The following is a 24,785-nucleotide window of genomic DNA, read 5'->3' on the forward strand; positions in this document are numbered from 1 at the left end:
TCACTGCTAAAGTCCTAAATAATCTCATTCTGGGTTATAAGACTGAGGAGTACCAGAAGCAGAAGGATTAAGAAAGGTCATTTTGGCCTGAAGCCCCAGAAACCATTTTGAGTTCATTAGCATGAGAAATATGAACAGGCTTTTAGAGATTCGGTCATTGTCTCAAACATACACCAGTGTTTGTCTATGTGGATTCTAAAAAGTGCTATGTCTACTTATGCTAGACTAAAAGATTTGGGAGCAGTCCTGTGTCAAAAAAGCAATGGCTACCAGGAAACTATTTAGATTTGCCAATAGACGACATATTGACAATGAAGACTTCTTATCCCACAGACAAGCTGGAGTTCTTGGCTTTGAAATGAGATGTCTGTATAAACGGAAGCAATGAAGCCAAAATTAGAAGGGATGCAGAAAGCTGGGAAACAGTTTTTACAGTCAATGTTTCTGATAAAGGCCTCATTTCTAAAATATATAGGGAACTAAATCAAATTTATAAGAATGCAAGTCATTCCCCAATTGAGAAATGGTCAAAGGATATGAACAGGCAGATTTCAGATGAAGAAATCAAAGCTATCTACTGCCATATAAAAAATGCTCTAAATCACTATTGATTAGAGAAATTAAAATTAAAACAACTCTGAGGTACCACCTCACACCTATCAGATTGGCTTATATAAAAAAAGGAAAATAATAAATGTTGGAGAAGCTGTGGAAAAATTGAAACACTAATGCATTGTTGGTGGAGTTGTGAACTGATCCAACCATTCTGGAGAGCAATTTGAAAACTATGCCCAAAGGGCTATGGGACTGTACATATCATACTTTGACCCAGTAATACCACTACTAGGTCTGCATCCCAAAGAGATCATAGAAAAGGGAAAAGGCCCCACATATACAAAAATATTTATAGCAGATCTCTTTGTGGTGGTAGAGAATTGGAAAACCAGGGAATGCCCATCAATTGGGGAATGGCTGAACAAGTTGTGGTATTTGAATGTAATGGAATTACTATTGTGCTATAAGAAATGATGAGCAGTCAGATTTCAGAAAAACCTGGAAATATTTAAGTGGACTGATGCTGAGTGAAGTAAGCAGAAACTAGGAGAACATTGTACACAGTAACAGCAACATTGTGTGACGATCAACTGTGACAGACTTGGCTCTTCTCAGCAATACAATGATCCAAAACAATTACAAAGAATTCATGATAGAAACTCTTCTCCACATCCAGAAAAAAAGAACTGTGGGTTCTGAATGCAGATTGAACTATAGTTTTTCTACTTTTTGGCTGTTTTTTTTCTTTTTTAAGGTTTTTTCCCCTTGTGTTCTGATTCTTCTTTCACAACATGACTAATGCAGAAATATGTTTAATGTGATTGTACATATATAACCTATATCATATTGCTTTCTGTCTTGGGGATGGGGGAAGGGAGGGAGGGAGGGAGAAAAAATTTGGAACTAAAAATCTTATGAAAACAAATGTTGAAAACCATCTTTACTGGAAAATAATAAAATACTTTTATGATAAAAAAAACAGTAAAAAAAAAAAAGAAATGAGATGTAACCAAGAAGTTCAAAGACTATAGAATAAACAATAAAATGTTGACCTATATCTTTACCTGCACCAAATTAGATGCTGCTTACCAGAAATGAGAAGTTGCACTCAACAAATATTAGCTGAGTCAGGAGAAACTAATGTGGAGGCACATGCTCCATTGTATAGGCCTTATGAGAACAAAGCTATGGTATATTCCTGAAAAGGATTAAGTTTGTCATAGAAAGATAGCTGGGCCAGAATCAAATATCAAATAATGTGCCAAAGGTGGATATTAATTTTGTTTCACTGAGTCAAACTGCTCTGTTTTATATGTCCTTGGATGGATGGCAGCAAGAATAAATGGTCAGGGGGCAATTAGGTAGCACAGTGGATAGAGCACCAACCTTGGAGTCCAGAGGACCTGAGTTCAAATCTGGCCTCAGACACTTGACACTCACTAGCTGTGTGACTTTGGGCAAGTCACTTAACCCTCACTGCCCAACCAAAAAAATTAATAATAATAATAAATGGTCAATGAAAGGCTATGATAAGTTATATGAGCCAAGAGGCAAGGGACTGACTCTTGGTGACTTAAGCTTCATTTTTTCCAGAGTACCTTACCATTGATTAAACAGAAAAAGTTAACAGTTACTTTATATGGTACCTTACCAAACTGAAACTAATTCCAGCCATGATACCATAAAACAGTACTGACCAAGGCATTTCATGCTATGACCGTGGAAGCACTAATAAAGAATTTGGAGACTTAGGTCAAGAGGGAATACCTGAGCTAGTAAGAAATTGACTTTACTGCTATCAGGCATCACTTAGAAACTCAATCTTGCTCTTAGTTATTTAAAGTGCTAACAATTCACACTGCTTGTATATAAGCACCAGCACTAACTAATATAGCTAGTATGTATTGACTTCTTGTGTCTGGAAAGGAAAAAGGAAAATGTAAGCAACTTCTTGGTATTTGGTAGTAGCTGACCGTTTTACACAGAATGTACAAGTATATACAACTAGGAACAGCTACCTCCCATGATTAAGATTACTCCCATTTTATTGTGAGCTCCTTGAAGGCAAGGACTATTTTTGCCTTTAATTTTTTTTTTGCCTTTCATTATTTAAATTTCTAGTTTTTAATATAGTGCTTAGCACATAATAGATTTTATATATTATAGATATATTTACATAGATATTAATAAATGCTTCTTAATTTGATTTGACTTGTTATTGTTCACTTCACTATAAGTTCACACAAACCCTTCCAGTTTTCTATGAAACTGTCTGTTTTGGCATTTCTTATGCACAATAATATTGTATTATTTTCATATTCCATTCTTAGTTTAGTCATTTTCCAATTGATGGGCACTCTATTTCTAGTTCTTTACAAAAAGAGCTGCTATATATAGTTCTGTACATATAGGTCTTCTTTGATCTCTTTGAAATATAAGCTTATATAGCTGGGTCAACAGATATGCAGAGTTTAGTGACTTCAAATTTAGTTCTAAATTGCTTTCTAGAATGGCTAGATCAATTCACAGTTCCACCAGTGATGCAAAGGTATACATGTCTTCCTGGAGCCTCTCCAACAAATGTCATTTCCCTTTTTGTCATTTTTGTGAATTTGTTGAGTAAGCCAGTGGAGCTCCAGGTTGCTTTAATTTGCATTTCTTTTTACTTTGCATTTGCATTTACTTATTTGGAGCACTTTTTTATATGTTTGTTCATAAGCTTTTGTTCATATAAATTTGAATCAGTTCCTTATACATCTTAACTATGGTATCTTTATCAGAGAAGCTTGAAAAATTTCCCCCAATTAAACATTTCCCTTCTAATTTTAACTACATGGTTATGTATGAAATCTTTTACATTTTTTGGTAGTAAAAATTATACATTTTATATATGGTAATCCTCTCTATCCCTCATATGGACATGAACTTTTTCCTTAGCCATAATTGTGAAAGATATTTCTGTCATTGCTCCTCTAACTTTCTTATGAAGTTGCCTTTTATATCTTTAAGTTGTAGCCTTCTATAGCTGTCATATGGGAGAGGGATTAGCTTGGTTTGCTTGGTCCAAAAAAGACAGAAATAATTGCTCTAAGCTACAGAGAAGAAGCCATTTGACCAAGGTAAGGATGCTATTGTTGTTAGTCCTCTGTTTTCGAAGAGGACCAATGACATCACGGGGTGATGTCTTAACTTGTGCCTGAATTGGATTTAAATGAGGCACAGTTGCACAAAGTAGTCAGCTTCACTCTTGCTTCCAGAGTCATTAAAGTTCAGGGGCTAGACAAAAAGTCAAGACAAATGGTGATGGCCTGGGGTGCAGTAAACGACCTTCGCATCTTTGATATCTGACCATGCTCTAGGGCATCACAGAACCTACTTTGGCCACCTTCATGGCCACTGGAAAAAAATCATTCTCATCTGCCTTTCTGCTGGGGGATGTCTTCACATGCTTGAAATAAACATCTCCATAACTCACCAATGATTTTGAGGCCAGTGTAAGGATAAACTTTGGAGTTATCCAAAAGTGCCTTGGGAACCCCCTTATTTGAGGTCTTTGTGCAAGGGCTGGATGCCCACTTTGCAGGTATGTTATTCTTATTCAGATATGGGTTGAACTAGCTGGCCTATGAATTCCCTTCCAACTCTGGGACTCTGATTCTGTGAAGAGGCAGCCCTGGCTATTTATGCAGGTCAACAATCATTTATTTAATTTCCATTATATAAGTATACTGTATAGGGGTATAAAAGAAACATTAGACACAAACCTTGTCCTTGGGGAGCTTATATTCTAGTTGGGACATTAGAAAAAATAAAGAATATTTGACCAATTATTAAGCAACACATCTATAGCTATAGAATACTGTCATTCAAATAAGTACATAAATATAGTGAAATGATAAGCAGGCTTAAAGTCAGGAAGACCCAAGTTAAAATCCCACCTCCAATGTTCAGTAGTTGTACAACTATGGGAAGTCACTTAGCCCCACTGAGTCTGTTGCCTTGTCTGGAAAACAAAAAAAAATAAGAGCTCTAGTGCCTACCTCATGGGGCTGTTTTGAGGATCAAATGAGATCAAGCATGAACAGTACTTTTAAAACCATGAATTATATGGCTATGTGCTACTTTTGTTAACAGTAATCCCAAAAATCATTTCATTGAGCCTACCTACCAAGAATATGAACTTATATCCTGATACTTTTTAATCAATTACAAAAAAGTTACTTTATTCACTTGTGCAACAGTCCATAGATTGTTAAATATAGAAGATAGATGAGAAAATTGTCCTGGGTCCATCTTTATCTGAATACCATCAAAAATGACAAAAATAAGATTATTATTATTGCTAATAAATGATAATGATTATAATTTTATGATGAGTCCTGTCTCTGAAATATAACTGGCTTGTGTCCCAGAGCAGGTCACTTAACCTCCCAGTGTCCCAGGCAACTTTATAAGATCATAAGTTGTAGAAAACTTTTCAATCTACTTTGGTAGAAAAAGTTTTCTCATCAGGAGTTCCCTATGCTGATGAAAATACAGTTCAAGGCAAAAATTATTATTGTTGTTGTTATTAATAAATTCCTAATGAATTATGGAGAAGTCAGGAATCAGAACTAGGTATGGGCTTAGTTAATACATATCATTTATATGAAGTTACTTTACTACAGACTCCAATAGAGATGGCACTTCCAAAGAAAAACAAAATTTGTCAAAGAGAAACTGAGATAGTAAAAAAGTTCATCTACAGGAAAAATAAAATTATAAAGACCTCTGAATTTTTATTGATGGGGGTGCGGGGGCCAAAGGCAATGAGGGTTAAGTGACTTGCCCAGGGTCACACAGCTTAGTGTCAAGTGCCAGCGGGCAGATTTGAACTCAGGTCCTCCTGAATCCAGGGCTGGTGCTTTATCCACTGCACCACCTAGCTGCCCCAAGCCCTCTGAATTTTTGTAGAGAATTTGTAAATATTAGTCCAAATTCATTTTAAGAATCTAACAAATATTGAACCAATCGATTAATCACAAAAGAAATAAGGATTTCTATGATGGTATGTTTCTCCATCTATAACATTTATTACTTTATAACATTTGATGAACAGTCTGGCAATTATATTTTTTTCTATATTTCACAGGATTCTAGTATACTTTATTTAAAAATTAGTCTGAACCTTATGGTTACAATAAAAAAGCAACAGGAACTGTTAATATTACACAGCAATGAAGGACCCATGTGAATGATGGGGAAACCATTTAGGGGCAAGCAGATTTTATACATAGACTTTAAGTGAATTTGTTCAAGGAGGTGTAATAAAGAACTCTATTATGAAATTCTTTTGAGATCTATCTATTCAGAGAAGCACTGACGTTTGTTTGCAGATAGAAACATGTGACAAATCAAAGAGGCAATAAAAAACCATGACACACTTAAAATAGTGAAATTTACCTCAGAAGTCAAGGCCCAAGTGCCAAGAGAGAGTCAAACCCTGGGTCACATAAGTAGCAAGAAACTGGATACTGATCTCATTGTCAGTGTCCTAATCCATGCTAAGAATAAACAGTACAAATATGAAAGGACATAAACATGAAACAAAATCAATCTAAAAATGTACTTCGAAAAGGCAATTTTCAATTCCTGGCTCCGCCACAGAATGATTGTGCGAGAGTGGTCAAGCCATGAGGCAGAGGTTTGTGAATCACTTGTAAGGTATGGTGATAAAAGCAGGATCCATGTTTAAGGTAATGGTTGGAGCAGATGACAATGTTTCACTTCAGGATTCTATGCCTCGTGTCCCTGAGCATCAGCTGTCACATCTGAAGTATAATAGTATCTCACAGGGATGTTAGAAGATGGCATGGGAGAATGTCCATCCTAGGGCATTCTGTTTAAGATGTCATATACATATAAGAGAATATGACCCTTTCATTTTATAGATGTGGTAGCTGAGCCCTAGGGAGATGTGACTTATATAAGATCTCACAAATAGTAAATGTTAAGATGTAATGGCAGGATGCACTTGGTAATGGTAGTGATGTAGTTTGGCATGTAGCATCAATGGTCCTGCTTTGATAGGCATGTGGAAGATTCTCATAGAGTACTTTCCAATCACTAGTATCATTTCATGGGCTTTAATGTGCCACTATAGTTCAATAACTTTTCAATACTATAGAGAAAGGTGAGAATTAAACTAACCTGGGCATTCACCTATGAATTGTTCAGGGTAGGAAGGCTGTCCAGACATATATGTTCTTACCATCAGGAAACAATAAATGATAGGCAACACAATATTGTACAATTCCTACCAAATTGCTGAGTACAGAACAAAAACCATAGTTATTATCCTCATCAATAATGCAGTTCCCAGATCAACTGAAGCATTTTTTGGTTTATTCTTCTCATACTGCCTCCCAAATAGAGTCACCATTAAGAGAGGTCCAGATGTACCATTCTCATTTATTATGCGTCCATCATTTAAAATCTAGCAAAAAAAAACAAAAACAAAAACAAGTTGCTTCCATTAACAATAAAAAGAGACACCACTTCAATATGATATTATAAACAAAGTCTATCCAAACTCTTAAACCAAGAAACTACTAATAAATGGATTAAAGTGGTTTATGGGTCAAAGACAGGAATATTAAAATTGTTAAGGGTTCAATTAAAATTAAGGTGGAAGAAAATATAAAATAAAAGCAATACCCCACATCTTATAATGAAACCACTGTAATAAATACAAACTGGTAGAAACCTGGAAAACAGTATGGCAAAAATTAAGCCCAGACAAAAATCTTAAGCCATATCCACAATAAATTCAAAATGAATGTGACAAACGCAAAGGTACAAAACTAAAATATTCCACTTCTAATGTAATGCTATTTAATAAAAGACATCTTACATAATATAATGAGGTAGAGTACATGCACACTTTGGTGGCATCTATCTGCCCTTTCTTTAAGTGAGACTTTTAGAATTTAAATTTATTTACATGTACAATCAAAACATTAGTGAAGCAAGTGGCTTATTTTGTGAATCAGTCAGATAGGTATAGCACTCGGGAATTTGAAGCTGCCAAGAAGGGGCATATTACAAATTCTAAGAAGAAAATACATGACATAAAAAGTTAACTGCTCAGTGGATAGAGCACTGGCCCTGGAGTCAGGAGGACCTGAGTTCAAATTCAGCCTCAGACACTTGACACTTACTAGCTGTGTGACCCTGGGCAAGTCATTTAACCCCAATTGCCTCACCAAAAACCAAGTAAACAAAAAAATGAATGAAAAGTTAACTGCTCAGAACATTAGGTTGTTTTTCAGTTTTTCAGTTATGTCTGATTCTCCATGACCCCATTTTGAAGTATTCTTGGCAAAGATACTGGAATGGTTTGCCATTTCCTTTCCTGCTTATTTTACAGATGAGGAAAGTAAGGCAAACAAGATTAAGTGACTTATCAGACACTTGACACTAGCTGTGTGACTCTGGGAAAGTCACTTAACCCCCACTGCCCCGCCAAAAAAAAAAAAAAAGATTAAGTGACTTGCCCGGGAACTATGCCTAGCAAAGGGCACTGAGAGTTTAAGTAACTTGCCCATGGTCACACAGCCAGTATGTGTCAGGCAAGGGCTGACTTACACTGAGCTGAAATCTGCCTCCTGGTATACTGTACCCATTATATTCATTATGCTAGTCTCCTTTCTGACGCAAAAGAAAATGAAAAAAGTATGTTGCCAAATCTAAATTTCCTATTTCCAATGCTGCAAAGATAATGATTGAGATGTCAGTTCTAGGTGGCTCAGTGGAGAGAGCACTGATCTCAGAGTAAAGAAGGCCTAAATTTAAATTCTGCTTCAAGTCCTTACTGTATGACCTTGTGCATGGGGTTTTCTCACTTGTATAAAGGGGATGATAACAGCATCTACCTCCTTGCATTGAGGCAACATTCACAAGGGCCAAAGTTTAATCTAGTCAGGCCTGAGCATTCCAAGACAAACCAGCAGGGGTTTCCCCTTTTTAATAATGTTTTGTGCCTAAAATGAGTGGAATCATCCAAAGCACAGGGGCCTTTGAGGCTCTGGACTTGGAGTGGAAGCCCTTCTTGCCCAGGTAGAAGGGCAGCACTCCTGGAGAGGCTGTGCCACAAGGTGGCACATCAGGGTATTGGGTTTTTTGTTTGTTTTGGTTTGTTTTGGTTTGGTTTTTGGTGAGGCAATTGTGGTTAAGTGACTTGTCCAGGGTCACACAGCTAGTAAGTGTTAAATGTCTGAGGCCAGATTTGAACTCAGGTCCTCCTGACTCCAAGGCCAGTATTCTATCCACTGTGCCACCTAGCTGCCCCACATCAGGGTATTGTTGATGGAGCTATGAATCAGTATAATCAGTTTAGAAAGCAACTTCAAATTCTGCAAGTAAGTGACTAAAATGTCCATACTTTTTTTTTGGGGGGGGGGGGGGGCCAGGCATTGAGGGTTAAGTGACTTGCCCAGGGTCACACAGCTAGTAAGTGTCAAGTGTCTGAGGCCGGGTTTGAACTCAGGTACTCCTGAATCCAGGGCCGGTGCTTTATCCACTGCGCCACCTAGCTGCCCCCCCAATGTCCATATTTTTTGACCTAGAAATTCCACTAAAAGGCATATACTTCAAGGAAATCATTTATAAAAAGAAAGGCTCTGTATATACCAAAATATTCACAGCAGCACCTTTTTATGATAGCAAAGATCTACAAAGAATATAGGTGCCTATCAATTAAGATAAAGCTAAACAAATTATGGTACATGAATACAATGAAATATTATTGTCAGATGAGAGATAAGAAACATGAATACAGAGAAGCATAGACTTATGTGGTCTTATAGGAGGTAAGCAGAGCCAAGAAAAAAACAATGACTAAAACAGTATCAATGAAAAGAAGTGGCACAAAAAAATCAAAGGCAATTGTTGCAAAAGTAAAAAGAACAAGCATGACCCCAAAGAAGAGATATGTAAAGCATTATTCTGCTCCTTTGCAAAAGCAGGAGTTTTACAAATGGGGGTACTGCATATATTTTCAGATTTTTTTGATGTATTTATATGTTTTTCTTTTTTCTTTTCTTTTTCTTTTTTGTTCTTTATAAACTATTATTTTTTGTAATGGATGGTTCTCTGAGAGCAAGAGGGGAGAGAACAATTCTGGTAATACAAAGAAATTAAAGAAATCAACAAAATTTAAATTAAAAAAAAAAGGAAAGGAAGACTAAGGTTAGTTGTGAAATAATCACAGAACAATGACTGATTTATTGCTTACAGCTTACCAGTCTTACTCACACCTATTTTCTATCTATAACCCAGTATTCCTGATGCTCTTCAAATGCCCCTTCACCCCTTACTAACTATAGATATTGATGACATTTCTGAGCAGAGCAGTATTCTTTTATTTAGATTTTATTGCACAAGCCATGCCTTCATCTCACAAGGACTCAACTTAGAAAGATCCAGAAGAGGCTCCTACCTCAAATTCTCCAGGTGCAATCTGAAGCCCACTCAGCAACATCTCTGGAAAAACGTGTGGAGAGTCAAATGTGCCGCTCAGAGAGAACATGTCAAATAAGGTAGAAGCATTCTCGACCGGCTGCCCACAAGTTTCTAACATAGTTGTTAAGCACTTCAACAGAGTACAAATCTGAGTGAAAAAAATAAATGCAGATCAAATAATCGCTATATACAACCTTTAAGAGCATAAAACTGCTTTTGTTAAATAAAATCATCAAGCTTCCCTATTTTATTAGCCATTCTGTTGTCCCAGAGTACATCTGAGGCATTTAACTCTTGAAGACTTCAGGCGTTGTTAGCTCTTACGGGATAAAACTTTTAGGAAAAACAGTACAATACATGGTTCTAGCCAGGTAGTATCTGAAATACATACTTATACATATTTATGAAGAAGCGGAACAAGACCCTAGGCCCTCCCTGTCAAAACCTAAAATTACCTGTGACTATGCTTAGGACTACCAATTTTAATTCAATTCAATTTGACTTATGCAAGTAGTTGTAATGTCTTAAATAATCTATTTAATCTAAACATTTCCTGTTATTTCATAAAATGTTCCAGCTGCAGCTGGGAAGGGACCCTAAAAATAATTTAGTCCAGCACCCTCACTTTATAGATGAGGAAACAGAAACCCAGAGAGAGTAAGTCATGCTGTCATCTAAAGGGGAAACATGAACTTAAAATCTAGATCTTCTGACTTTCTGGTTAGTATTTTTTCCATGACACTACAATGCTCTTTATCAGGGTTCAGTGCCTAGAAGCAGATGATGGCACAGTGGAGATTGCTGCACGTGGTGACTGAAAGACTTGAGTTAAAATCTTGCCTCAGACACTTAGGTAATTGGTTTCCTAATCTGTAAAATGGGGGTGATGATAATAGCACCCACCTCACAGAGTCGTTGTGAGGAGCAAATGACAGAATGTATAAAGTGCTTTGCAAAACTTAAGGTACTATATAAATATTACAGTTTTATTTAATTTTTTTCTGTGTGCAAACTTTAAAGGCCAATATTTAATAGGTAATTTACTAGATATTTTCATATAAATATCACCGTTCTAACAATCTTTCCACCTAACTTCCTTCTCCCCAAAATAATTACCTGTATGTAATATTCCCCTTCAGGCAAGTGTGAAGTCCATCAAAAGCCCCCAAAAACATAAACTTCATCTGTTCTCTTCTCAGACAGTTTATAGCTCAAGTGGACAACACAGTGTGTTCTGACAAACAGTGTAGTTCCCTGTACCATTAATGAGTTCTTTGAAGGTGAACTTATCAAAAAGTATTCTGGCTTTAAATGTCTCTTGCTCTGTGAGAAAGGTTCTATGCTGTTAGCATAAGAGCTCCAATTTCACTGGTGGTGAGAATTTGGGATGTGAGTCCAGTTGTGAAAGGAGAAGCGTCCCATTCTCTGAATTCAGATCAATATAATATGCTTTGGGAGAATCTGGTGCATAGATACCACTCCCTGAAAAATAGCAATAAGGCACATTTTTTCAATAAGAAAAGTATGAAAAATTACATAGCTTTTAAAATTACTGTCACTCATGTAGTATTTAAATATTGAGGCAAATATCAGCACTGCCAATGATTTCAGGTATCAGGAGAAAGGGGAGGTAGATTAGAGAGGGAGAAGGATGTTAGAAAAAGTTTACCCGAATCTTTCATGTCCATATTAAATAACAAATTAACATGCAAATTAAGAAAACCAAAGAAGAAAACTACAAAGAAATTAAAATCAAGACTGAATCTATATCCTGTCTCAAGTGTACTGTTTCAAAGGTTTTAAGTGGGCAAATAAATACTCTACTAGGGTCTTCATGGCAATTAAAAAATTAATGTCAGAGCTTAATTACAGGAAATCCATAAATCTTCTTTTAGAAATTGTAAATTTTTTAAAAATTGTAAATTACCTGTCATTTGATTGACAGTGTCATGGATATTGGCGACAAGCAAATTAACTCTCATTTCCATAGCCCAAGCTGCATGGAATGCAGTGGCATATAAATGTGGTAAACTGTTTGTCCAAGCTACTGGTAACACGATTGTGTCCACTTTGACTTTTCCACCAGAGTTACTGCAGGGTCATGAAAAGTATGTCAAAGCCTGTTAAAACGCCAAACTTTCCAAACGTTGTATCAAAAGTCACCAACTCAGGATCCACTGGGGTATCAAAATGATCTTCATTCGTTAATAGATATTTCTGTAATAAACGCACACACACAAAACCATTTTATAAGAAAGTTGATGTAGATGCCATAATGTGCTTAAATAAATGTGGGCTTAGTGCAAGCTTATAGTTATTAGATAATATTAATTTTGCCTCGGGTAGAAAGAAAACTTCTGGAGAAAATGGAGATAATGCATTAGAAAACCATATAATTTCTCTTACAGTGAAAGAAATTAAAATAACTCCTTTGCATCCTACAAAAAAAGGTAAGATATGATTTACACTACCTTATCCATTATAGGAAGGCAATAAATATCTGCTGATTTGAATGACTTTCAAAAATACTTAATTATAATTGTCTGTGGACAAGTACATTTTGGCTGATCTTTCTAATCTGGTAGAACAAGATCTTCTTATTCTACTGCATGAATGCATAAAACATGAAAAAAAACCTTATGATTCCTTCAGCATAGAGAACTCCCAGTGTGGGACCTGCCTCCATTAAACAAAGATCAGCACCTTTAAAATGGCTTACAAGATTAATCCTAAACATTTGTCTGAGGCATGGAGTGGTTAAGTGACATACCCAGGCTTATACAGTAACAGCTGTTAGAGGAAGCAATGGATCCAGGTTTTTGGACTCTCAGTCCAAGTACCACTATCCACTACATTACACTACTGTTCTCACTGTTTGAGACCAGGTAAAATACACCACCACTTCAATATACATCAGTAACTTCTGGTTTTCGTGTGTTCCAATTCATTGTAATAGTGACTTTTTTCAATAAGAGAAATTGAGTACAGCCGAAGCTCTGTAGGGCCCTTCCTAATGTGAGAATAATTATATTATGTTGTCTTAGCTAGCTTTCCCCATACAGGGGACAGGTAAATGACCACACACATTTAGTTTTACCGTCACACTAACCAGAACATTATTTCCAAGTGCTTTACCACTCACTAATTCCAGACATGAAGTTAAGCAATGTGCCATAAGTGACTTTGATAAAATCACTTCTATTATTGCCATCACCATTATGCTTATAGATAACTTGATTATCAATATTTCCCCTTTACCACCTATTTTATAGTTGATATTACTATTTGACATTCAGTTGCTGAATTATTTAAAAATTAATTCATACTTATAGTAACGGGCCACCAATTTCCCCCTCTGAATCATATACCACCTTAGTGTTGTACTGGTAATAGCCATTATTGGGGCATCTGGATACTGTAGGATCACATATCTTTTTATCCCACTATATTTGCTACCACATAGATGGAGTTATTCACTGGCCATGCAGCTGAGTCTTTCTTGGCACTGGTGTCCTTGCCAAATCTAGTATATGTTCAGTGGGAGAAAAAAAAAAATAGGATCCATGGAATTCAACATCTGAAGAATTAAAAGTGATACTGTTACAGCACGATTGACACATAAAATACTCAGCCAGGTACTCAAGGTGGAGAGAGAGAGAGTTTATTACGCACAGGCCCAAAGGGGAGTCAGAGCACCAACAGTGGGCCCTGAGTCTTGTAGCCCACCTGGTTATATACAGAAAGAGTAGATGTGGTATAGTGGCGTAGTCAACAAGATACATACAGGAGTATCAAATAAGGATGAGGTCAGTAGTCACCAAATAAAGGATTCATAGTGGCACCTAATGGTTTAGTCATCATTAAAGGAAAGCAAGATGCATAACGATGAGTTCAGTAGTTATCGGACAAAAGAGGCCTGTCGCTGCAGCTGGGATACGGCAAGGCCAGAGCCTGTCTGAGACAGACAAGGTCGGAAAGCAGAGATTACCTTTGCAGCTGGGATATAGCAAGGCCAGGGTTCTGTTTGAGACAGACAAGGTCAGAGCTACATGTGATTTTCCACATCAATACTACAACTTTGAGCAACCAAGTCATTTTTGAATATTAAAATACGCAAATTCATTACACAGGACCTATGAAAGAATATGCTATCTGCATCCAGGGAAAGGAACTAATAAACTAAAAGGTCTGTGTAGTATGGTTTTATATATGTGTGTGTGTATTTATGTCTAAAATATATATATTTGTGTCTAATTGTAGCCACCTCCAGTGGGGAGGGGAGGGGAGGGAGAGGAAAAAACACGATAACTTTATTATATATTTAAAAGGAAAAGAAAATTGTACATTATAGATTGCAGTTTCATGTGCAAGCCTCCTTTTAAATTCTACTGTGTATGGACATGCTTGTTTTATTTCTTAAGTTCAGAAATTGAAAAAATACATTTGTGAACAGAAAAAAGGTGATACTACCATAAGCTGTCTTATCCACAAAAAGGCAATTCAAAAGAGAGGCAGAGGGACCAAAAAAAAGAAAGAAGATAAAAGGAAAGTTCAATGAGCAATATTCTCAAAAGAGGGCTGGGGATGAACATGACTGTGAAAGGGTATATGCACTAAGAAAATTCTGGCAATGAGGTATCCAAAGATTGGCAAGCTCTTTAAGAAAGACATAAAGGAGGTCCCAGGAAGCAATGTTTGCCATAGTGAATAAGGGCTGGACTTGGAGTCAAGTACACCTGGGTTTAAGTCCTGCCTCTGACATAACCAGCTACATTACCATGTTCCAAGAAACTCTTTAAAACCACAATTGTGGATGAATGACCAAGCACATTGGTAAAAGCAATCTTTCATAACCAGGATTTCCTCAAATGGTAAAATTACAGGTACAGACAAACACCCCCCCCCTCCAAAAAAAAAAAAGAAAGAAAGAAAATTGAAAGGGAAAAGGTAAGTTACAAAGGAAAGCCCCACTGAATTTGAAAGTCCCCATATCTCTAGGTCTGGCCTTCTTTACTTACCAAGGTATGACCCTTGGATAAGTCATTTAATCTCCCTTGGTTTATGTTTCTTTCAGCCTACTTGAGCAGGGATGAGAGTACGCACTACCCAAACCCAAGGGGCAAGGAAGTCTATTATCATGAAAAGCATTTTACAAAAGTGAAAGCATTATATAAATATGTGGTGGTAATACCACGTGGAGTCCTTATGCCATGTAAAGGGATAATCAGAACTAATATAATAAATGAAATTGAAGGATAAGAAAAAAGTGAGAGAAAGGAATCTTGTAGGGAATATCATCAGTTTTCTCACACTGACTGAACTTTTCCATAATAATTAGATTCTTTGGATAAGTTAATAGGCTGATAAAAATGCTCTTAGAGTTGCCTAAATTTCTCTAGACCCCAAGATATCTCCTTTAAAAAGGGGGACAACAATGCAACGGGAACATTGGCTTTAAAATCAGGAGCTGTAAAAAACAAAAAAACAAAAAAATCAGAAGCTGTGGGTTTGAATCCCAGCTCTGCCAATTCAGTTATGCTGTCATGAACAAGACTTTGAACCTCATCTCTAAAATGAGCGTAGTAATACTCACACTATCTATTTTACGACAGAGAGAGCACGTCATACTTGACTAGATGGATCCAGGATGACCTGGGTTCGAATATGTGAATATTCACTGGTTCCGTGTGATGAGACAAAAGTAACTTAAACCCTCAGTAATCAGGGCCAATTCTCTAAGCATATAAATTTCAAGAGTTGTCATTCTGCATTCATGGAGAGGATTTCCTTACAGAGAACTCCCCAATCAGTGAAATTACAAGTCAGAAGAATATAAAAACACCTAAAACAAAACAAAACAAAAACAAGAGCCCCTCCCCAAAAAAACCCCCCCTAAAGTCTAATTCATGGCCTCTTGTGGGGGCAGGAGAGGGGGAAAGAAATGGTGTTTTTTCGTAAACTTTAAAGCTTTTCGAAATGTAAGCATCTATTATAGCAGAGTAAATGAGGTCCTTGAGAGGTTAAAAAACTGCACTAATATTTAAAAACAAGTCAACAGACTTTACAGGGTTTACACAGAGAAACTGATAACTCAATAATCTCTCTTGTTTACTTTGAATACAATGGAAATGGGATATTGCAGTGGGTGGAAAAGAGCTTATTTAAGTATTATAGGTGGGAGATATTAGTCTATACCTAGTTGCTGCCATACTGTTTTCAATTTTCCAGCAGTTTTTGTCAAATAATGAGATGAAACAGGACACAAACAAATGAAAACCATTAATTTGGTGCCAACTGCTGGCAAATAACTTTTCAAATCATCTTTTATACCAAATCCTATTTGCAGAGCAAACATTATAGTTTTTTCATTCTCACATTTATAAAACATTTATAACTTACACGTTTTCAAAGTATTTTCCTTTAACTGGTAGGTAGGTCACAAGTATTCTCTCCATTTTATAAAGAAACTAAGACTCAGAGGTATAGTATATGGAAAAAAACAGGAGCTGGAGTTAGAGGATCTGAGTTCAAATTCTGATTCTTTGTTAAGTAACATTTCCCCTTTGGGAGGTACAAAATGAAAGGATTTGACCAAATTCTCTTCCATTTCATCTCTAATTACTAGATGATCAATCCTAGAGCTTTACTAGATCTAATAAGTGGCATTACTAGAATTCCATTCCAGGTCTCCCAACCCTAAGTCTAGTGCTATATCTGAAATAAATGAGCCTACAGCAACCTACCCATAATGAGCAAGGGGATAACTATATTTGGAAAACTGCTTTTAAAAATATACATAGGAAATTGGTAGGCTTTTTTTGTTTGTTTTTGAAGAAGAAATAGCAGCATCTCCCAACTTCTGCTCGAAATTGCAGGTTTGGTATGAGACACCTATGCTTCAAGGACACAATCTGGGATCTAGATATGGATCCTGAAAAGGAGACTGAGAAGGAGAGGTCAGACGGCAGAAAAATCAGGAGAGAGCAGTGCCCTGAAACCTAGAGAGGAGAGCATCGAGGAAGAGTGATCAAAGGTGTCAAAGGCTGCAGAGAGGTCAAGAAGGACTGAGGACTGAGAATTAGGCTTGGTAATTTTGGACGAGAGCAGTTTCCGGGAACTGATGAGGTCAGACTCTGGATTGCAGGGAGTTAAGAAAAGAGTAAACAGCCTTCCCAAAGAGTTTTTACATGTGTTAATCTAATTCTCATTCTAACAATAAGCATTTCTTAAGTACTTCCTATGTGCTAGGAACTGTGACAAGTGCTGGAGATACAAAGGAAAAATAAAACCAATGCCCTGCCCTCCAAGAATTTACATTCTATAGGAGGAGACAACACGTATATATGTTATTATGCATAAAACTACACACAAAATGTAATGAAATGTATTGCTGAGGTGAGGGGAGTTGTGTACCAGCTGCTGGGAGAAACAAAAAAGCTTCATGTAGAAGGTTGGCACTTAAAGCTGATGTTGATAGGAAACCTGTGATTCTAAAAAGGAAAGTAAAGAGGCAGTTAGGAATTCAGGACAGCCAAGACAGAAACTAAGAGAGAGTAGATAGAGTTGTCTGGGGTGAGAAACAACAGGAAGGTTAATCTGGTGGGTCACAGTTTACAAAACAAGAAGAATGAATTATGATCCTAAAAGGTAAATTTGGGCAACTCACAAAGGGTTTTTAAAAACTGTTGGAGTTTTACTGAGCAGAGCAAGGGAATGGTAAAACCTTCCCTTTATGAAAATAACTTTTTGCTCCTAGGTGTGGCGATGAAAGGAAGTGGGATGAGATCAATGTATCTAGGAAAGAGGTGATCAACATCCTGAACAAGATGGTGGCCAAGCAAGTGGCGAGAAAGGAAATCGATGCAAGAAATATCACAGAGATAGGAATAGCGGAATTTAGAACTGACTGGATAGAAAGGGGAGGTGAGAGTAGAGTCAAGTACTAATACCAAAATTGTAAAGAGTATACAGAGCTGAGGAAAATTGTAAATGATTTCCATCAAGTACCACAATGTGTGCTTTTTGCCCAGACCTGCAATTACTGTAGCTGAGGAAAAGGATTTTGGGACAGATCACAAACCTGACACTGAGGTTACAACATCGTGGTGATGGGAGATTTTAAATATCCTAACATCTGCTAGGGCTCCTTCCTTTGCCAAAAGCAGAGGAAATAATAACTTTTTAACTGACTTAATAAGTTTCATCCTTTAAAATGTGGAGAGAAACCACCATGGAGAAATTTTATTCTGAATCTGATTCTCACTATCAGGGAGAAATTCCTAGTGTAGGAATGATGGGAAACTAGGGAAGGGGAGAGATTATTCTTTCCTACAGTTTGTGAATGAGGAGAGGGAACCTAGGCTTAGTCTGTTTTGTATAGTAGATCTGGGAAAACAGAATGCAAAGGGTTCAGAAAGAGATAAGTAATATCCTGTGGACTAAAATGCTGCAGGGGACAAGTCAGCCCAGGAGATATGGGAGATGCTCAAGAATGAAATTCTGAAGTCAAAAGAGAAACAATTTCAGTGAGGAGGAAAAACTGTGATTTACCCTGATGATACCAATGCGGCTATGCACCCAGAAATAACCCAAACCAACTTACAACTTTAAAAAGAAATGCAGAGAAGATGGAAACAGGGCAGGAACAGAGAAGGACTACAAGAGCATAGCAAGTCTTGTAAAAATAGTGATGGACCACATCAGAGCTCTGAGAATGAGATGCGCCTGGTAAGGGATGCTAAGGACAAGAAAGACTAGGTTTTGGGGCAGCTAGGTGCGCAGTGGATAGAGCACTGGCCCTGGAGTCAGGAATACCTGAGTTCAAATCCTGGCCTCAGACACTTAACACTTACTAGCCTGTGTGACCCTGGGCAAGTCACTTAACCCCAATTGCCTCACTAAAAAAAAAAAAAAAGAGACTAGGTTTTGTGTTCATTTTGTTTTTGAGTTACATTGGGAAACAAAAAGAAGGTAATGACTGTCAAAGACTTTTTCTCAAGATGGATGGGATGACAAGGTAGAGCTATTCAACTCAAATTTTGATTATATCTCTTGAATCTGTTTGTAACCAAACAAAAATGACCAAGAGGAAACTGATACCCAAGAGAAGCAAGATGATATTAAGAGAGCACCTAGTTGCCCTTGATGAATTCAAATCACCTGACCCCAATGAATTACATTCCAAAGTACTGAAACGATTGACAAGATGGACAGTACAGATGGGGCAGCTGGTGGAAGAGTAGATAGAGTGGTGGGTCCAAATTCAAATATAGCCTCAGATACACACTAGCTGGGTGACCCTGGGCAAGTCACAATTTCTCTGTTTCCCCATTTGTAAAATGGGGATAATAATAGCATCTACCTTCTAGTGTTGTTGTGAGGGTCAAATGAAATAATATTTGTAAAGTGCTTAGCACAGTGCCTGACACATAACAGGTAGCATATAAATGTCAGCTATTATCATTATCATTGTGATATTACTGAGCCACTGTCAGTGATATGGGAAAGACTACAGCAAATGGAAAAGACTGGGGGAGGGAAATATCCCAATTTTTTAAAAAGGGAAAAGAACAGTGTCTATAAACTGTATGCCCATGAGCTTTATTTTAATTCCTAGGGAAGTTCTAGAAGGGATCATTAAATAAATGGTTGGTGAGTTTCTGAAAAAGGAAGTAGTTACCATGAAGAGCCAGCATGGCTTCATCAAAAAAAGGGCTGAAGTAGAATAAATAAGATTTAGCAACTGACTGGATGTGTAAGATGAGAGAGAGTGAAGAGCCAAGTAAAATGCTGAGGTTGTGGAACCTGGGACAGAGGAAGGAGGGTGGTATCCTCCACAGAAATAAAGAAATTCCAAGGAAGGATGATTTTTAGAGGAAAAGCAACCAGTTCTATTTTGGACATGTTCAGTTTGTGGTATCTCTGGGACATCCAGAGAAGATGACCCAGATCAGAGGCTAAGGTACACCAAGAGTTAGAAAACATGATATGGAGGAAGATATCTAGCAAAGGAGACTAAAGAGGAGCCCTGAGACAAGTAGAAAAAGCCAGAGCAAACAATCTGGAGAAGACACAGTATCCAGGAGCAGAGGGCTATCAACGGTGTAAAATGCTGCAGAGTGGTCGAGTCAGGAGAGGACTAAGAAAAGAAGGGCTGAGGATAGACAACATATTTTAATACCTGTTACGGTCTGTACAAGGGGTCCAGTTCACCTTTGGGTGTGGAATATTCTCCAGAAAGGGATACATCTGTATTTTATCAAAGATGAATCCAGAAACACCATATTCTGGAGTCACAATGATTTGTGCACCCTGTTGAAAATAAACTTAATTAATACAATCCCAAATAAATTCTGTGACAGTAATAACATTTGCTAAATAACATGCACCCTTGTGCCACATCACCTTCTTTATCAGCTCTTTCAGCTGTCTCATAGTTTATCTATCTTTAAAACTGAGCCCAAATCAAATACCTGCCCCAACCAATTTTCTTTGCTCTTTTATTTTTAACTCTGAGATTCTATGACTTTTATTACTTTAACACCTGAATTTTATAAGGAAACTCAATTCCAACAGGAAAGCACAGCAGTAATGTAGTATAGCTTTGTTTTGGGGTTGCTGTTTTCTTTAATCACTGTATTTAGATGATATAAGACCCAAGTTTCAAAACCTAGCTCTGCTATTTGCCACTTTTTGACCCTGGACCTCTCACATCTGTGGGTTTTGATTTCTTTATTTGTAAAATAAGGAGAATGAACAAGATAATATCAGAGGTTTTTTAACCTCTGTATCCTATTATCTGACTCCTAGTAATGAATGAATTTCTATACTCCTTTCTTATTTAACTATTAAGGAAATTAATCTTACTGTTATTTGGGGTGGGGGGCATTGACAAATATGATTTTTCCCTAAATATCCCTGAAAACTACATAATATCCATTGAATCAGTTCTAATTATAAAATTTCATTATAAACATTTTTAAAATTTAAGTATCAATTTGAATGTCTTAATGCAGCCTAAAATTATCTTAGCTTTCTCATTCTAACTTTTCTGCTGATGTTGTTATGCTTGCAGACACTAAAACTGACAAACCTTACCAGATCAGGTACTACATAGCCCATGTCAACCACAAATGAATTCCCTGTTTCTAGTCATTTCTCTTGGGCCTTCAGTGAAAGTTCCAGAGTTCAGACCTCACTGTACTACAATATAGTACTAGTGAGCACAATTAGGAAAAAGTACCTGCTTTGCTGCAGATATAATTGCTTGCTCCAAAATGTCCATGTTTCTGTCCATTGCATTTAAGGCTTCTTCCTGGCTAACAGGCCCTAAGTTTTCAGAATTCATTATCACTGCATGCTCATATACAGCTGCAATAAAGTTATCTAGACAAGTGGTTCTGAAGGCACAAAGAGCAAAAATTGCCAAATAACTGTGCCACTGAGAAGGGAACATGATGTAGTCCAAGGATTTCTGAAAAATAAACAAACTCATGTAGTGTTATACATATAAAATGAGGGAAAACTTTTTATCATAGCCTGTTAAAAAGTAAAGAATATTGTATAAGTTATCATTAAAAATAGCCATGTGAGGGACAGCTAGGTGGCACAGTGGATAGAACACCGGCCCTGGATTCAGGAGGACCTGAGTTCAAATCCGGCCTCAGACACTTTACACACTTACTAGCTGTGTAACCCTGGACAAGTCACTTAACCCCAATTGCCTCACCAAAAAAAAAAAAAATAGCCATGTGAGTCCCTGACTTCTAAATATAGTTTATAACTGCACACCTTAGTGATCTTCAATGCCCAGATTAAACCCATCCCACTACCATCTCCAACTAGTCACTCTACCAATGGACAAAAGCCCTTGCAAACTCAGCTTATCATATGCAGGGAAGATGTTTCAGCACCACACTTTTCACTCATCTCCCAGTTCCACTGCTCCTAGTTCAGGATTTAATTACATGCATATTTATAAAAATAGTAAGACTTAACACATTGCCTTCTACACAGAGACCACTTAAATGCTTGTTCAATTTGTGATAGCAGTGATCACTTTAAATTTTGCTATTTGGTTTGGGGAATTTGGCTATGACATTCTTGGGAGTTTTCATTTTGGGACCTCTTTCAGGAGGTGACTGGTAAATTCTTTCAATTTATATTTTACCCTTTGGATCTAATATATCAGGGCAATTTTCCTTGACAATTCTTGAAATATGATGTCCAGGCAGTTTTTTTTATTATGGCTTTCAGGTAGCCCAATAATGCTTAAATTATCTCTCCTCAATCTATTTTCCATGTCAGTTGTTTTTCTAATGAGATATTTCATATTTTCTTCTTTTTTTTTTCATTCTTTTGACTTTATTTTATTGTTTTTTGATGTCTCATAGAATCTATACCTTTCACTAACCCGATTCTAATTTTTTAAAGAATTATTGTATTCAATGAGCTTTTTGTGCCGCTTTTCCATTTGGCTAATTCTGCTTCTTAAAAAGTTATTTTCTTAAAGTGTTATCTTTCCTTTGGTATTTTTTTGTGCTTCCTTCACTAAACTGTTCATTCTCTTTTCATAATTTACCTTGCTACTTTCATTTCTTTTCCCAGTTTTTACACTATCGTTTTAGCTGTTTCTTTAATGCTTCTGAGAATTCTTATTGGCTTGGGTGAATTTACATTTTTCTTTGAGACCTGCCTGTAACTGTTTTAATGCTGTTGTTTCTCTGGGTTTGTCTTGGTCTTCCGCATCACCATAGTTATTTTTTTATAATTAAGTCCTTTTTTTGTAGTTGCTACTTTTCCCAGCTATTTCCTGACTTTAAATTTTACATCAAGGTTAGGCCTCTGGTGATTTTAAAACATGGAAGACCTGGAACCCTATCCACATCCAGCGAAAGAAACTAATCTAATTAGAAGTATGTACAGTATGGTTTTATATACGTATGTGCATGAGTATATGCACATAATCTAGGCATATATGTTTGTGCTGTGGTGTGTGTATATAATATATATATATATATATATATGTATATTCACATTTAATTTTAGCTTCTCCTAGGACACGGGTGTCGGTGAGGGAGGAAGAAAAAATTAAAAGTACCACAGCAGGAGAAAAAGAAACTTAGAAGGAAAGCACCAGAAAACTGGGTAGTTTGAAAACAATGTATAGTATTCTTTTATATATCTAGCTTTTCAAAAAAGTAAACAGGCTGAAATGGAAATTCATGGTTTTATACTGAACTTCTCTCTTTATGTTTTTGCTGTGCTACATGGAAATGTCCTTTTTTCTTGTTTCTTGTATTTAAGTTTAAAATGAATTTTTAAAATTTTAGTAAAAAAAGAATGTGAGGCTCTGCTCACTGGGGTGGGGACGACTGCTCCACGCTTCAGGCTTTTTTTGTCCTGCTGTTTTCAGAGCTAGTTCTGCAAATTTTCAATGATTCCAAGGTGGTGTGATACTGAGACAGGTGTAATCATTGCTCTCCTGGTTTGTGCTCTGGTTTTTACCCAGGAAGGGCCCCTGCTCCCCTACAGCCCCAAGTGCTAAAGTTCCTGTCTGCCTTGGAATTGTGACCAGGGCCCCTGTTCTCCTGAAGCTGTAAGCACTAATACTCCTTTCTACCCTGAAACTGTGACCCAGAACTGTATATGGGTATTAGAGTAGCCAAATAGCACCCAGTTCTGCACCCAGTGCCCCTTCAGGGTCCCCTGTAATCTCTTTCTGACCAGTTGTCTAATCCCCTTACCATCTCTGGACTGAGAACTCCCAAAGCTGTTGCTGCTGCTATCACAATGGCCTACAAGGCCCATCACTGGTGTTGCTGCTGCATGCTCTCCAGGCCAGCTCCCACCCCAGAGTCATAGACCTCTCCAGCTGACCTGCTAAATTGTCTTGGTCTGGAAAAATGTCTCAACTTGACCTTTTGTTGTTTCTGCTGCATTATTTTCAAGTTCTTTGGAGAAGAATATTGGGAGAGTCCAATTGTTTTGCTGTCTCTCCTCCACGATCTTGGTCCGTCCCCCCCAAATTCTTTTTGACAGCAATTCATGTCCAAAACTGAACTCATTCCTCCTGAAAACTTCCCCATTTCTATTAATAGAACCATGAGGTACCTAGTTTCCTCAGTCTTGATGTTCTACATAGCTCAAGGTCACCTTTGATCTTTCCTTTTCATTCTCATCCCTTCATCTAATCAATTGAATTGAATTGAAAATACTATCAAATCTGCCTCCAAAATGTCTTTGGCATTTTATTCCCTCTTCTTCACTCCCACTGCAAGCCATCCTAGCTCACCCTTTACCCTTACCCCAATTTTCGCTCACATAGCATTAACCTAGTTCGGACTGTTTATCTTTTTAGATTATTATAAGAACTTGCTCATAGCAATAGCCTACAAATTAATTTTCTTTTCTCTAGTTTTATCTATCTTTAACACAAGCACTCAAATAATCTTCCTGTGCCAACCTGATCACATAACTACTGAAAAATCTTCAGTGATTTCCCACTGGCTACCAAATAAAGTACCCCAACTCCTTTCATCACTATGCCCAAAGGAAAAACTAAAAGAGATAGATAAGGCCAAAGTTAAGCTTACCACTTGAATATATTAGCAGGCTTATCTGCTAAACCTCTGAAGCCAGAACATAAAACCCAAAAAGACACTCGCAAAGAAAGGAGAGAAGCTACTCAAAGAGGAATTAGATCCTGGTAAGAATGGGAACCCTACAAA

The 24,785-nt window shown here is 37.1% G+C and overlaps 1 pseudogene; it reads right to left on the reverse strand.

The window, feature by feature from the left end:
* Positions 1 to 6,751: 6,751 nt before the first annotated feature.
* LOC122755674 lies at positions 6,752 to 21,511 on the reverse strand (annotated as a pseudogene).
* Between the last annotated feature and the right edge of the window lie 3,274 nt (positions 21,512 to 24,785).

Source organism: Dromiciops gliroides, chromosome 4 (genome assembly GCF_019393635.1).
Source record: "Dromiciops gliroides isolate mDroGli1 chromosome 4, mDroGli1.pri, whole genome shotgun sequence".
NCBI classification, from domain to species: Eukaryota; Metazoa; Chordata; class Mammalia; order Microbiotheria; family Microbiotheriidae; genus Dromiciops; species Dromiciops gliroides.